We start from the raw sequence: 12,954 nt of genomic DNA on the forward strand, positions 1-12,954 counted from the left end.
TGGGTGGCTATCAGAAATGGCCTCCTCTGTCATCTTTTGGATTTATCCATATTTAATCTCTGCCTGTAGGGTTTATAGCTCTGTGGCTACTGCTGTTGATCTCTTGCAGTGCATTCCTAACCATTTCTACTCCGAATGTGTGCTGCTGAACTCAGTTCATTTGCACTGGCTTAGGTATGTTTGTTAAGCCACTTTGGAGGTGAAGTACTAAAAGGCTGCGTATAGGTTTCTCATGTAAACAGGGAGGCAAGGGTTTCGCATTCCATAGATCCAGATACTCCCGGTGCTTCTGTATCCGGAAGAAGGATCTGGCAATAGGAACATAATAAGAGCTATTCTGGATCAGGCCATACACCATCTGCTCCAGCATCTTGCAAGCAGGGCCTACTTATGCTTTCCTGCAACTGAATGAATGAATTTACTTTATTACGGTCACAGACCAGCATAATTCCTGCAGCTGGTCTTCTGCTTCTGTCTAATCTTCTATTAAAGCCAGCCATGTTGATGCCCACTGTAACATCACATGGGAGCAAATTCCTTGTGGCGTTTTCATTCTGGGGGCACTTTCTTTATAACTTCTTTAGAATTTGGGGTCGGTGCAGGATTTCAAGCCTATTTCATCATTGCAAAGTGGAAGAGTGGGTGCAATTTTCTATCTTGCAAGCATTTTCTGCAGCCCGCACTTCCTGACCTCCATGAAGTCTTCCCCTGGGTTTTGACTGACGCATGGGCACCCAGGAAGGGGGCAGACCATGGGACCAGCAATTTATAGAATAAAAAGACACTCATGAACCCCTCTGTGCCACCTCAGAAGGAAAAGTCCTTGCATCGAGAACCCTGCACCACACCTGAGAGTTTCACTGGGAGCCTTCTCTGCCCTCTGATAATTTTAAAGCGCCATTTATTTCCTCGTTAACTGATGCAGAATGGTTGGGGGGAAATGCAGGGGTGTTTGCGTTGAATTTTCAGCACAATTCTAGTGTTAGGCCGCTGCCGCAGGCCAGAAAGCGGCAGGACCAGGAAAGAAGCAGACCACAGAAGGGAGTAAGCTGGGCCGCTAGCAGAAGTTGGTTACTTAGGGGGCCATTCTTCCCGTAGGGAAAGGCCCCGGGGGAGCCAGGCTCCAGTCTGCCCACCTGCTTAAACTTTCCACGTGGATCAACTGTTCAGTCACGCTGGGGAAATGTGGGTGGCTTGACTTCTGTCGAAACAGGGAAGTCAGGCTACCTCTCCACCCGCCCCCAGAGCCTTCTGCCGTTGTTTGTTTTGCCAACTGCCCTGGTCGGAAACTAGCAATTCCCCCTGTTCCAAGGGGCTGTTTGAAGGACGGATACTCTGCAGAAACTTCCAGGCGTGCTATTTTATCATCACACCAGGCTCTTTCGGGGGGGAGGGGGCAGAGGGGAGGACGCAATTCACCAGAAATGGATCCCTAGCATAGGAATCGGCAGCTGGCAGCCTCTGAACCAAATGAGGTGCTCAGAGCACACGACGTGCCAACCAAATGGGCAGAGGAAGGGCACGGAATGGCCCCTGTGTCCACAGGTGGGAGGTGGGTCAGGATGGAATGGCCCCTGTGTCCACAGGTGGGAGGTGGGTCAGGGTAGGGAACCGTAAAAACCAGTGACCTTCAACACATCTGGGGCAGTGTATCCCATACGTTTGCACTCCACATTGAGTGAAGACCTGCTTCTTTTCGTTGTCCCTGAATATATTGCTAACCTTTCGTTAGGTGACCCTCAGTTCTAATGAGGGTTGGAGAACCTGCAGCCTTCCAGATGTTGTATTCCGGTCTTGTTTGGGGGGTTTCCCACCTGGTTGGCCACCGAGAGCCAGTGTGGTGTAGTGGTTAAGAGCGGTAGACTCATAATCTGGTGAACCGGGTTCGTGTCTCCACTCCTCCACATGCAGCTGCTGGGTGACCTTGGGCCAGTCACACTTCTTTGAAGTCTCTCAGCCCCACTCACCTCACAGAGTGTTTGTTGTGGGGGAGGAAGGGAAAGGAGAATGTGAGCCGCTTTGAGACTCCTTCGGGTAGTGATAAAGCGGGATATCAAATCCAAACTCTTCTTCTTCTGTGAGAATGGGATGCTAGACTGGATGAGCCACAGGCGTGATCCATGCAGAAGGACTTTTCAAATGTTCTTGGGCCACACTACAACTCCTGTTATCACCGCTACTCATGTGTTTTGAGAGGGAATTGGTTCCCTTCCCGCTTTGTTCATCGTTTTATCAGCCTTTTCCTGTCTTCACATGTCTTTTAAGGACATTACAACAGCCCGGATAGGTCAAGCCAAAATCCCACCTGGTCCAGCATCCTGTTCTCATTGTGGCCAACAAGATACCTCTCTGGGAAGGCTGTGAGCCGGACCAGAACTCAACAGTGCATACCCTCCAATATTCCTCATGAAAATAGGGACATTTCTCTTGCACCACACCCGAACTGACCCTCCTCAAGCCCCCATATTTTTGGTCCTGCTGCCACAGAAGAAGGGAGAGTGCTGTCACCACAACACAAGTAGGACAAAGCACAAACGTCCTTCACTGTCTCGAGAAAACCCCATAATCCCAATTTTATTTTAATTTATTCTTTGGTAGGTGGGATGCGGGTGGCGCTGTGGGTTAAACCACAGAGCCTAGGACTTGCCGATCAGAAGGTCGGCAGTTCGAATCCCCACGACAGGGTGAGCTCCTGTTGCTCAGTCCCTGCTTCTGCCAACCAAGCAGTTCAAAAGCACGTCAAAGTTCAAGTAGATAAATAGGTACCGCTCTGGCAGGAAGGTAAACAGCGTTTCCATGCGCTGCTCTGGTTCGCCAGAAGCGGCTTAGTCATGCTGGCCACATGACCCGAAAGCTGTATGCTGGCTCCGTCGGCCAATAAAGCGAGATGAGCGCCGCAACCCCAGAGTCGGTCACGATTGGACCTAATGGTCAGGGGTCCCTTTACCTTTACCTTAGGTTTGCAAGAAGAAAAGCACACACACACCAATAAATAAATTTTAGAAAGGGGCAAGATTACACATGGATGCACAAAACATTATTTTTTTTAAAAAATCAAGACTCCTTGTGATCTTCTTTGCTCCCCTTTCTTCCTGCTCTCTGCCTGCCCCTCATCAGACAGAGAATATAGGCCTCTCCTCGTTGCCTGCTCTCCAGCAGATGCTATGAGCTGCCCAAGGAAGGAGGCCGACAGGAAAGGCCATAGGGAGGCAAAAGGATGCTCCCTCGCAGCCGTAGCCGCCACTGCTACTCGGGACAAATCCTGGCTCCTCCTTCCTGAGCTTGGCGGCAGCAGCAGGGGCGGGGGAAATAGGGACGTTCCGGGATCAAATCAGAAACCGGGTTGGCTTTTGCAATTCCGGAATTGTCCCAGGAAAATCAGGGCACTTGGCGGTACGTCATCACTCTTCCCACTTGGGATTCCCAGCTGCTTGGATTCAGGGGCGAAGACCCCCACATAGCCTTTTCTTGGGCCGACGTTTCTCCAAACCCTTGACCGTGTGTGTGTGTGTTTCCGTTTTCTAGAGCTTTTCCATCACTGCGGCTTTTGCAGCTGCCTCCTGGCTTGGCTGCTTCGGATCTTGGCTTGGCTGAAAGCCGGCCCCTACCTGGAAGGCCTTTTCCAGGTCACTGCCCTCCTCCCCCAAAGCGGCTGTCTTGCTTTGCTGGGCTGGCTGGCTGGCTGGCTGCCCAGGGGCGCTTGCCTCCGCTCGGCCTAATCGAGGGTGAAAGTACAGGAACTGCGGAACCTTCCCGGATTCCTCGGCCTGCTCCGGATCCCGGAAAGCATGTCCGTTTCCCAGCATCCTCCTGACCCAGGAAGGATGCCAGCGACGGGACCACCTGGTTGTGGCCCCTAAAGGGTGGAGGTGTTGGGTAGAGGAGGGCAGCGCAGCTGTGTGGCATCACCAACTCGCAAGTGGTGCACATCCCAGGTGGAGCCAGGTGTTCAGCGGGGTGCAGAGAGCCGGTGCTGAAAACTGCATCCCTGTGCCGTGTTTCACATTCAAAGATGGAGTTTCCTGGAGGGTAGGATTCCCTCAATGTGTACAGCTTCTGCCAGCAATGAAAACGCACAAAATATTTTCATTTGAAAAAAAAACCAGAATCTTTTCTCCTAGGTATCATGTCAGAGGAAATAATAATAATAATAATAATAATAATAATAATAATAATAATAATTTTTTATTTATACCCCGCCCTCCCCAGCCAAGGCTGGGCTCAGAGCGGCTTACAAGCAATAATAAAAACAAGTTGAATGATTACAACTTAAAAACAAAATAAAAATAAAAAGAACGGTCAGACCAATATTTATGTATGCAACTACAGCAGCAAGGTGAGGTAAAGGTAAAGGGGCCCCTGACCATTAGGTCCAGTTGCGGACGACTCTGAGGTTGCGGCGCTCATCTCGCTTTACTGGCCGAGGGAGCCGGCGTACAGCTTCCGAGTCATGTGGCCAGCATGACCAAGCCGCTTCTGGCGAACCAGAGCAGCGCACGGAAACACCGTTTACCTTCCCGCCAGAGCGGTACCTATTTATCTACTTGTACTTTCGAACTGCTAGGTTGGCAGGAGCAGGGACCAGGCAACGGGAGCTCACCCCATTGCGGGGATTCGAACCGCCGACCTTCTGATCGGCAAGTCCTAGGCTCTGTGGTTTAACCCTCAGGTTATTGATTGCCAAAAATTGGAAAAGTAGCAGCGTCCCAACTAAAACAGACTGGTTATCTAAAATGATGGAATATTTCCATATTGCCAAACTAACCGGGAGGATAAGAGGAGATATGGTGCAAAAAGTGAATAAGGAGTGGGCTATCTTCAAGGAATACATCAAAATTTATGTGGGAAAAGTAGAATTTCTGACAGATACTGAGTGAATTCAGAAAAGGATTAGAGTGAAAGGAGAGTAAAGCCAAGATAGAAGAAGGGATTAAAGAAATAATGAAATGTGTTTAAGCTAGTTGGAAAAATAAAGTAGTGTAACAAAAACGGCTGGAATTCAAGTCACTTGGTGGGTGTCCGTGTGGGGTAGGTGTGTAGGTATGTTGATATGTACAGTATAGGTAGGTATTATATAGAGTAATGTAGGTATGTTTTATGCTATGAAAATAAGGTAGTGTGTTGTGTATGTGTATTGTGTAAATGTATATGGATGTGTTTTATATGTTAATAAAATTTAAATTTAAAAAAAAGGAAACACAACAAATAGATTTTGGGCCTGCTGTGTTCTTAAAAGCAGATGAACCTCTCTTTTTTGGGGGGGGGGAGGTGGCAAAATTTCAACAGAGCGGAGAAGCGGGCCACTTGGTTCGTTCAAGGTGTACCATCCAATATTTCACAGATTTTGCCTTTCCTTCTGCAGCAACCAGCTGCTTCTGTGGGTTCGGATAGCTGGCCAGAGTATAGAGGGTGTCAGGGAAGAGTTAGTACCTCTGGTGGGGGACACATCACGCTCTTTCTGGGGTAGTTTGCCCCCCTTTGGTCCACACCCTGCATTCAGCTCTCACCTGGGGCTCCTAGAAGCTGTCAGCAGGCGACAGCAGCCACAACCGAGGAACGGTCTGACTGGCTGGCTAAACCAGGTGAGGGGAGCCGATGGGTTTCAATGCGTTAGGGTCTTCCCCTGAGTGTGAAGACAGGCTCCGGTGGATTGAGCAGACGAGACCAAAAGTGGGTCCAACGGTCAAGGAGGCAGTTTCCGCACGTGCTGTCGAGGGACAGGTGGGGCAGATGGGGCTCGCCCACCTGGGAAGGGAGCGCATTTAGGAGAAGGAAAACTCTGATCCTGAAATACACTCGGAGTTGAGTGTGAATTTCATGCTCTTTATTCAGCTCATAGTAGCAATGAATGAAACTTTTCCCCAAAACGTCTAGCTATATACAGTGGTGCCTCGCAAGACGAAATTAATTCGTTCCACAAGTCTCTTCGTCTTGCGAGTTTTTCGTCTTGCGATGCACGGTTTCCCATAGGAATGCATTGAAAATCAATTAATGCGTTCCTAGGGAAACCGCCTTCAGACCAGGTCCGGGGACAGTCTGTCCCCGGACCTCTTCTGAAGGCTGGGGGGGGGGGGACAAGGGCTTTTCTTCCCACCCCCAGCATTTTAAAAAACCCCGGGACAGCGGAGGACTTCTCCGCTGTCCGGGCGATCTTAAAATGCTGGCGAGCGGCATTTTAAAATCGCCCCGGGACAGCGGAGGACTTCTCCGCTGTCCGGGGCGATTTAAAAGCCCCTGGGAAGGCAGGCAGGGGGGACAAAGACTTTCGCCCCCCGCCCGCCTTCAGAAGGTGTTCCCGCCCCCCGCCCCGCTTCGGAACAGCGTTCCAAAGTGGGGCGGCTGGGGCAGGTGTTCCCGCCCCCCCGCCCCGCTTCAGAGCACTGGGAGAAGCGATCTCCCCGCAGCCCCTTGCTTCAAAAGAGGTCCGGGGGCAGCGGGGAAGAAGCGCTGCGCTTCCCGCTGCCCCCGGACCTCTTTTGAAGCAAGGGGCTGCGGGGAGATCGCTTCTCCCCGCAAACCCTTGCTTCAAAAGAGGTCCGGGGGCAGCGGGAAGCGCTTCCCGCTGTCCCCGGACCTGGGGCGGCAGGGAGAAGATCGCTTCTCCCCGCCGCCCCTTGCTTCAAAAGAGAAGACCCGCTGTCCCCGGGGCAAGCTTCGTTTTGCGAAGCAAGCCCATAGGGAAATTCGTCTTGCGAGGCAACTCCAAAACGAAAAAACCTTTCGTTTTGCGAGTTTTTCGTCTTGCGAGGCGTTCGTCTTGCGGGGTACCACTGTATACATTATTTACACAATGGGCCACGTGTGATTGGCTAATACTGGGCTGCTCCTGTAGGCCAATCAGGTTGCTGATTCGCTTCATCCAGGAGCCTGATTGGGTACTCCTGCAAGCCAATCAGGTCGCTGATTCACTTCCACCTCAGGCTGGATTGGGTGGCTCCTGCGAACCAATCAGACTGCTGCATTCTGGATCCTATTGTTCTAGGATTCAGCTCAGTACATAACAGATCCTAAACCTCTGCTGCCTTGCCAGATGTCTTGCTCTGCTTTCTTTTGGACCACATCAGCGAGGCCGGGGGGGGGGAATCTTGTCATCTGGGCAGCCCATACCCACTGCCCAGGCTTGCACCCCAGGGAAGTCTCTTTGGTGCTGTTGACACAGCAGTTTGACTTCACCCCTGGAGGCACACTCCATTGTCTTTCAAGACAGATGCTTGCCAACAGATCCCTGACCACCTCGGAGAGAGAGGGAAAGTGGGAATCTCCCACGGTTCAGTACGGGGACCTGTGCTTTTTAATTTGTTCATAAATTCTCTAGAGGCAAGCAATGAAGTGGCCCACTTTTGCTGATGTTACTCAGGATCATTAAATCAAACAGAAATTGTGCCAGAGCTGGAGGCAGCAGTGCTTTCGAATGTCAGTCGCCGGGAATCGCAGGAGGGGATCTGGATCTGTGCTCGGATCCTGTTTGTGGCTTTCCCAAAGGGATCTGGTTGGCCACTGTGAGAAAAAGGATGCCAAACTAGAAGGGCCATTGATCTGATCCAACAGGACAATTCTTGTGATCTTAAGCGTGGCAAGGTTTAGTGTTAATCAAGCAAAAAATAATAATATTTTGATCGACAAAAATACAATTCATTGTGCAGAAGATTTGGGTGGGGTTTTTTATAGCCAACTTAGGTCTGAGTCGACCCACTGAAATTAACAGACTTGAGATCATATCAGAGATTTTACTTGGAGTATGATTTAGTCAGATACAACCCAACTAATTACACATTAAAATGACTTTTAATACATATCCTTGTTTTTCTTGTAACAACTGCAGGGAAGGACGATGCACTCTCTAAAGATGATGATGCTGTGACGCAGACACGCATTATTTAAAAGCAAATAAAAGCGAGTAAGAAACCATTTATATTCTCATATTCGAATTTACGAGGAGATCTTTGGACTTGAATTTGTTCGAACTCTGGTTTGTATATGTTTGGGACTTGATTCTAATAGAAAAACTAACCAGCAAAGTATGTGAAAGAAGAAAACACAATAAACTCAATGGTTTTTCCAACACTTGGTTAGACTTCATCACGTACACACCAAAAAAGGAATGTGCATGTAAACCACCAAAAGCTTATGGGGATCTGTGGGGAGATGTTTTTGTTTTGTAACCAAGGTGACCTTCACTCCTTTTTTCTTCGTAAATGTTGGTATCAACTGGTTATGTCCATGTTTCCTTAGGATTGGGTGGAGAGGGGTTGAGGGGTGAAAAGAGGAGAAACTTAAGTGCTATTAAAATTTTCAAATTTCAAAATCGAGAAACTTCCCTTTAAAAAATATTCAAATAGATGCAGATTTAATTAATGGACTAAGACTACAAAACACGTATATTGGAGGTTTTTAAGCAGAGGTTGCACGGCCATCTGTCTTGGATGCTTTAGTTGAGATTCCTGCATCACTCGGAGTTGGACTAGATCAGCAAATTTTTTCAGCAGGGGGCCAGTCCACTGTCCCTCAGACCTTGTGGGGGGCCGGACTATATTTGGGGTGTGGGGAATGAAGGAATTCCTATGCCCCACAAATACTCCAGAGATGCATTTTAAATAAAAGGGCATATTCTACTCCTGTAAAAACACGCCGATTCCTGGACCATCTGCGGGCCAGATTTAGAAGGTGATTGGGCTGGATCCAGCCCCCGGGCCTTAGTTTGCCTACCCATGGACTAGATGCTCCTTAGTGGTTGCTTCCGATTCTAGGATTCTTCCACTCTATTTTGGTGGGTAAGCCAAAGAACTTGCTTTCACATAGGATCACACTGCACAACTTTAAAAATTCATTTCACCAGGCAATAATATTAAAGGTAAAGGGACCCCTGACCATTAGGTCCAGTCGAGGCCGACTCTGGGGTTGTGGCGCTCATCTCGCTTTATTGGCCGAGGGAGCCGGCGTACAGCTTCCGGGTCATGTGGCCAGCATGACTAAGCCGCTTCTGGCGAACCAGAGCAGCGCACGGAAACACCGTTTACCTTCCCGCCGGAGCGGTACCTATTTATCTACTTGCACTTTGACGTGCTTTCGAACTGCTAGGTTGGCAGGAGCGGGGACTGTGCAGTGGGAGCTCACCCCGTCACGGGGATTCGAACCGCCAACCTTCTGATCGGCAAGTCCTAGGCTCTGTGGTTTAACCCACAGCGCCACCCATGTCCCTATCGCAATAATATTGGGTTGTAGCTAATGTTGTTCTTACTCAGAGTAGATTCGTTGAAATTTAGGGACACAACTAACTGAGGTTCATTCAGTTCAGTAGACCTACTCTTGAGTAGAACCTCGTTGGAGACCCACGCCCCGGCCTCCTTGACATTCAGCTACTTGTCATCCAAACCTTGTTCTACAACGCTCTGATTTTTGGAAACTCAAACTCCAGCGAGATCCAATCGTCAAACAGTGCACAGCAGTAATAAAAAATCTCTAGCCTTTGCACTATCTTGGGAGGGTATTCTGACTCTACGGTCTGAGGGTTACGTGCGCCTCTCTGTCTACTGATATTGGAAAGGATCCCGGGTCTATAATCCTATGCACACATATTTTGAAGTCAGAATTACTTCTGAGTAAACATGCACAGAACTGGGCTGCAAATGTCCAAAGCTTTCCGAAAGCAAAGGCCATAAATCGCCGGGTAAAAACAGTGTTTGTCTATGAGATGGAAAGTATAGGTAAATATTCATGGTGTTTGGTTAGTGGATTCATACATATTCATAATTTAAGCCTATTGCAGAGCTCAGCTGGTTGGAAGCATGAAACAAGAGGATATAAGTTCCCTGCTAGGTTCTGTGGGTGATCTCTGATGATCTACATAAAGACCTAACTTCTTCAGGGTCCGATCACCTACAAATTTATGGGTGGGGAAGATGTTTGATTCCGTTCGCATTTAATGGTGAACCCTACCACATTCACAATACAATTCAAAACAGCCAATCTTCAAAATTTGCTCTTCTCCAAATTTTTCAGTGCAGTTCTCTGGCCAAGTAGTGTGTTCAAAGATACATATGCCAGGGAAAAAGGGGAAGTTGGAAATGCATTTATTAGTGAAAAGAACATACAAAAATGTGCTATATTTGGGGAAATTGCTCGCAAAAATGTATCTATTGGGGGAAATTGCTTGCAGAAATGTTCATATTAGTCAAAACTACATCCAAAAATATGGTTATTAGGATAAATTTGTACAAAAATTCTGATGAATTTTCATGAGGATTTTTTCATTCTTTTTGCAGATTGTTGGGGAAACTTACTGAATTTAAGATGGGGAAAATGAGAAACTTGGAGAACCGAAACATGACCTTCCTTAAGACAGTGATATGTTGCTCCTCTACAATAAAAATTAATGCACAGTGGGTCATGAGATCCTATGCATGTCTACTTAGAAGTAAGCCCTACTGAGTTCAATGGAGAGTGCTCCCTGGGAAATGTATATTGGATTTCAAGCCTCCCTACATCATTTACAAAGCTTAACTTCAGAAGTTGGCTATATTTCCCCCATGTCTCTGTTTTATATGGAAAAGCAGCCTTCAATGGTCTTAATTTGGTTTTACAATCTCTGAAGTGAAAGCCTTAACATATTTTGCTATAGATTCAGCTTTACTTCTTAAACTACATTATCCTTTCAACAGAGGCAATAGCGGTGAATTATTTTTAAAAAGCTGATCTCAATTTGTAAAAATTATTCACACACACACACACACACACACATATATACACACACACACATATATATATACACACACACACACATATATATATATATATATATATACAGTATATGTATATGTATATGTATACACACACACACGGCAATGCAAGTAAAGAGACCTGAATATTTTGAAGGCAGAATTTTCTTTCCCCAGGGACCCCTTTAAGCGCTGTCTGATATTAAAATATACAAAATGTAAAAATGTCAAATTATTATTAAAAGAGTGTTGCTGTTCTGGCTCTGCCCAGCAGGGGTCACCAAAGCCACAGGTTTGGAAAAGCTAATGGCTGTTGAATGGCATTTTCTCGCCATGGCACTGCCATCAAACCCTTTTGCCCTCGGACATCAAATTCACTCCCCATGGAGTAGAGGCCAGTCCCGGTTTCTACCTTGAAAGCCTGGCAGTCAGCACCTTTCTGCTCGGACCCGCTGCGTATTTATTTCCATCCCAGCGTCGGTGTTCTCTGAGTTAGCTCTGTCTGTAGAACACGAAACCCTTAATCTCAGGGTCCTGTGTTCGAGTCCCATGTTGGGCAAAGGATTCCTTCATTGGCAGGGGGTTGGGCTAGATGACCCTCGTGCTCCCTTCCAGCTGCGATTCTACGATTCTTCCGACAGTCCTCTTAACTGCATCCCAATTTGACTGGCCACTTTCCTTTTCTTAATTTTGCTTCTGAAGTCTTGCCTCTCCAGAGTAAAAAGGAGGAAAAATGGAGGCCTTAGTCCCAAAGCCAGGAATTCTTCCTTTCCCAGCAAGTAGCTGTTGGAAACTATTGAATTTGCTACCACAAAGGGTGTGTGTGTGTGTGTGTGTGTTTTAACATAACATTTTCAACAATTATTAAACATACTTTTATATCTTATACAATTTTTTTTGACTTTCACCAATCACATCTGAAAATTTTCCAATCTTTTCATTTAATTTACATTTCTTACTTTCACTGTTAAAGCATCATAACTAATATCTCTCTTCTTTGCAATATTTCATATATTTCTCCTTACAAAACTTCTTGTAGTCCTACTAGCGTAATTTGTTGACTACAGTTGCTCTTCAAATAGTTCGTATACTTCTTCCAGTCTTCTGTAAATCTCTGGTCCCGCAGGTTTCAAATCCTTCCTCTCATTTTATCCAATTCTGTGTAGTACATTAATTTCGTCTGCCATTCTTCTTTCGTCAGTATTTCTTCTTGCTTCCATTTCTGGGCCAACAATTCTCTTGCCGCTGTTGTTGCGTATAAAAACAATTTAACATCCTGTGTATTAGTATCCTCACTTATAATACCAAGTAAAAATGCTTCTGGTTTTTTTTAAGAATGTATATTTCAACATCTTTTTCATCTCATTATATATCATTTCCCAGAAGTTTTTTTTACTTTCTTACATTCCACAAAGGGTTACTTTAAAAGGGGTTTAGACAAAATGGTGTGGAGACTAAAGCTGTAAGCTGCAACTAATTGTGACGGCTATAGATTAACTTCAGAGATGGCATAGAATTGTAGGGCTGGAAAGGGCCCTTAAGAGTCATTTAGTCCAACCCCTGGCAATGCAGGAATGGCTTCGAACGCTAACTCCTGGGGAACAACAGTGTGTGGTGGTGGTGGCGGCGAGAGTTATGGCCTTCCAGAGGGCCACATTTAGCCCGAGGTTCCCCCATCTCCACAATAAAGCAACTAAGCTTCCATCTCCATCCTGTGATCTCACCACTAGCCCATACTGCCCTCCCAAACCTCGGGGATCATGACTCAGGCTGTGTACGCGCTATAAAGCACATTCGAAGCACATTTCCCCCCCTCAAAGAATTCTGCGATTTGTAGTTTCAGGATTACTGGGAATTGCAGCTCTGTGAGGGGCAAATGACAAAACCCAGAATTCTTTGAGGGGTGAAATGCGCTTTGAATGTGCTTTAAAGGGAGACTTAGTTGACTCTTCTTTCAAAATCTTCCTCTTGGCCCACTGGACTCAGGCCAGGCCCTGAGGTCCATCTCTCACCCCACATGCAAACCGGAAACGATCTTTTCTTTTTGAGCTTCCCTCTCTGCAATCTCTTTCTCCCTTGGGACTTTTTTATTTCATTTTTTAACAATGCTTTCCCAGGTTCTCTTTGGATTTTAAGGTGCTTTTCTCTGAGTCTCTCAGAGCAGCAGGTTGGAAACGGGACAGGACGTCGATTTTTAAGGCGAAAGGACCGAGCTGATAGCAACACTTCCGCAGCATAG

The sequence above is a fragment of the Podarcis pityusensis genome (assembly GCF_964106645.2).
Source record: "Podarcis pityusensis genome assembly, chromosome: 8".
NCBI classification, from domain to species: domain Eukaryota; kingdom Metazoa; phylum Chordata; class Lepidosauria; order Squamata; family Lacertidae; genus Podarcis; species Podarcis pityusensis.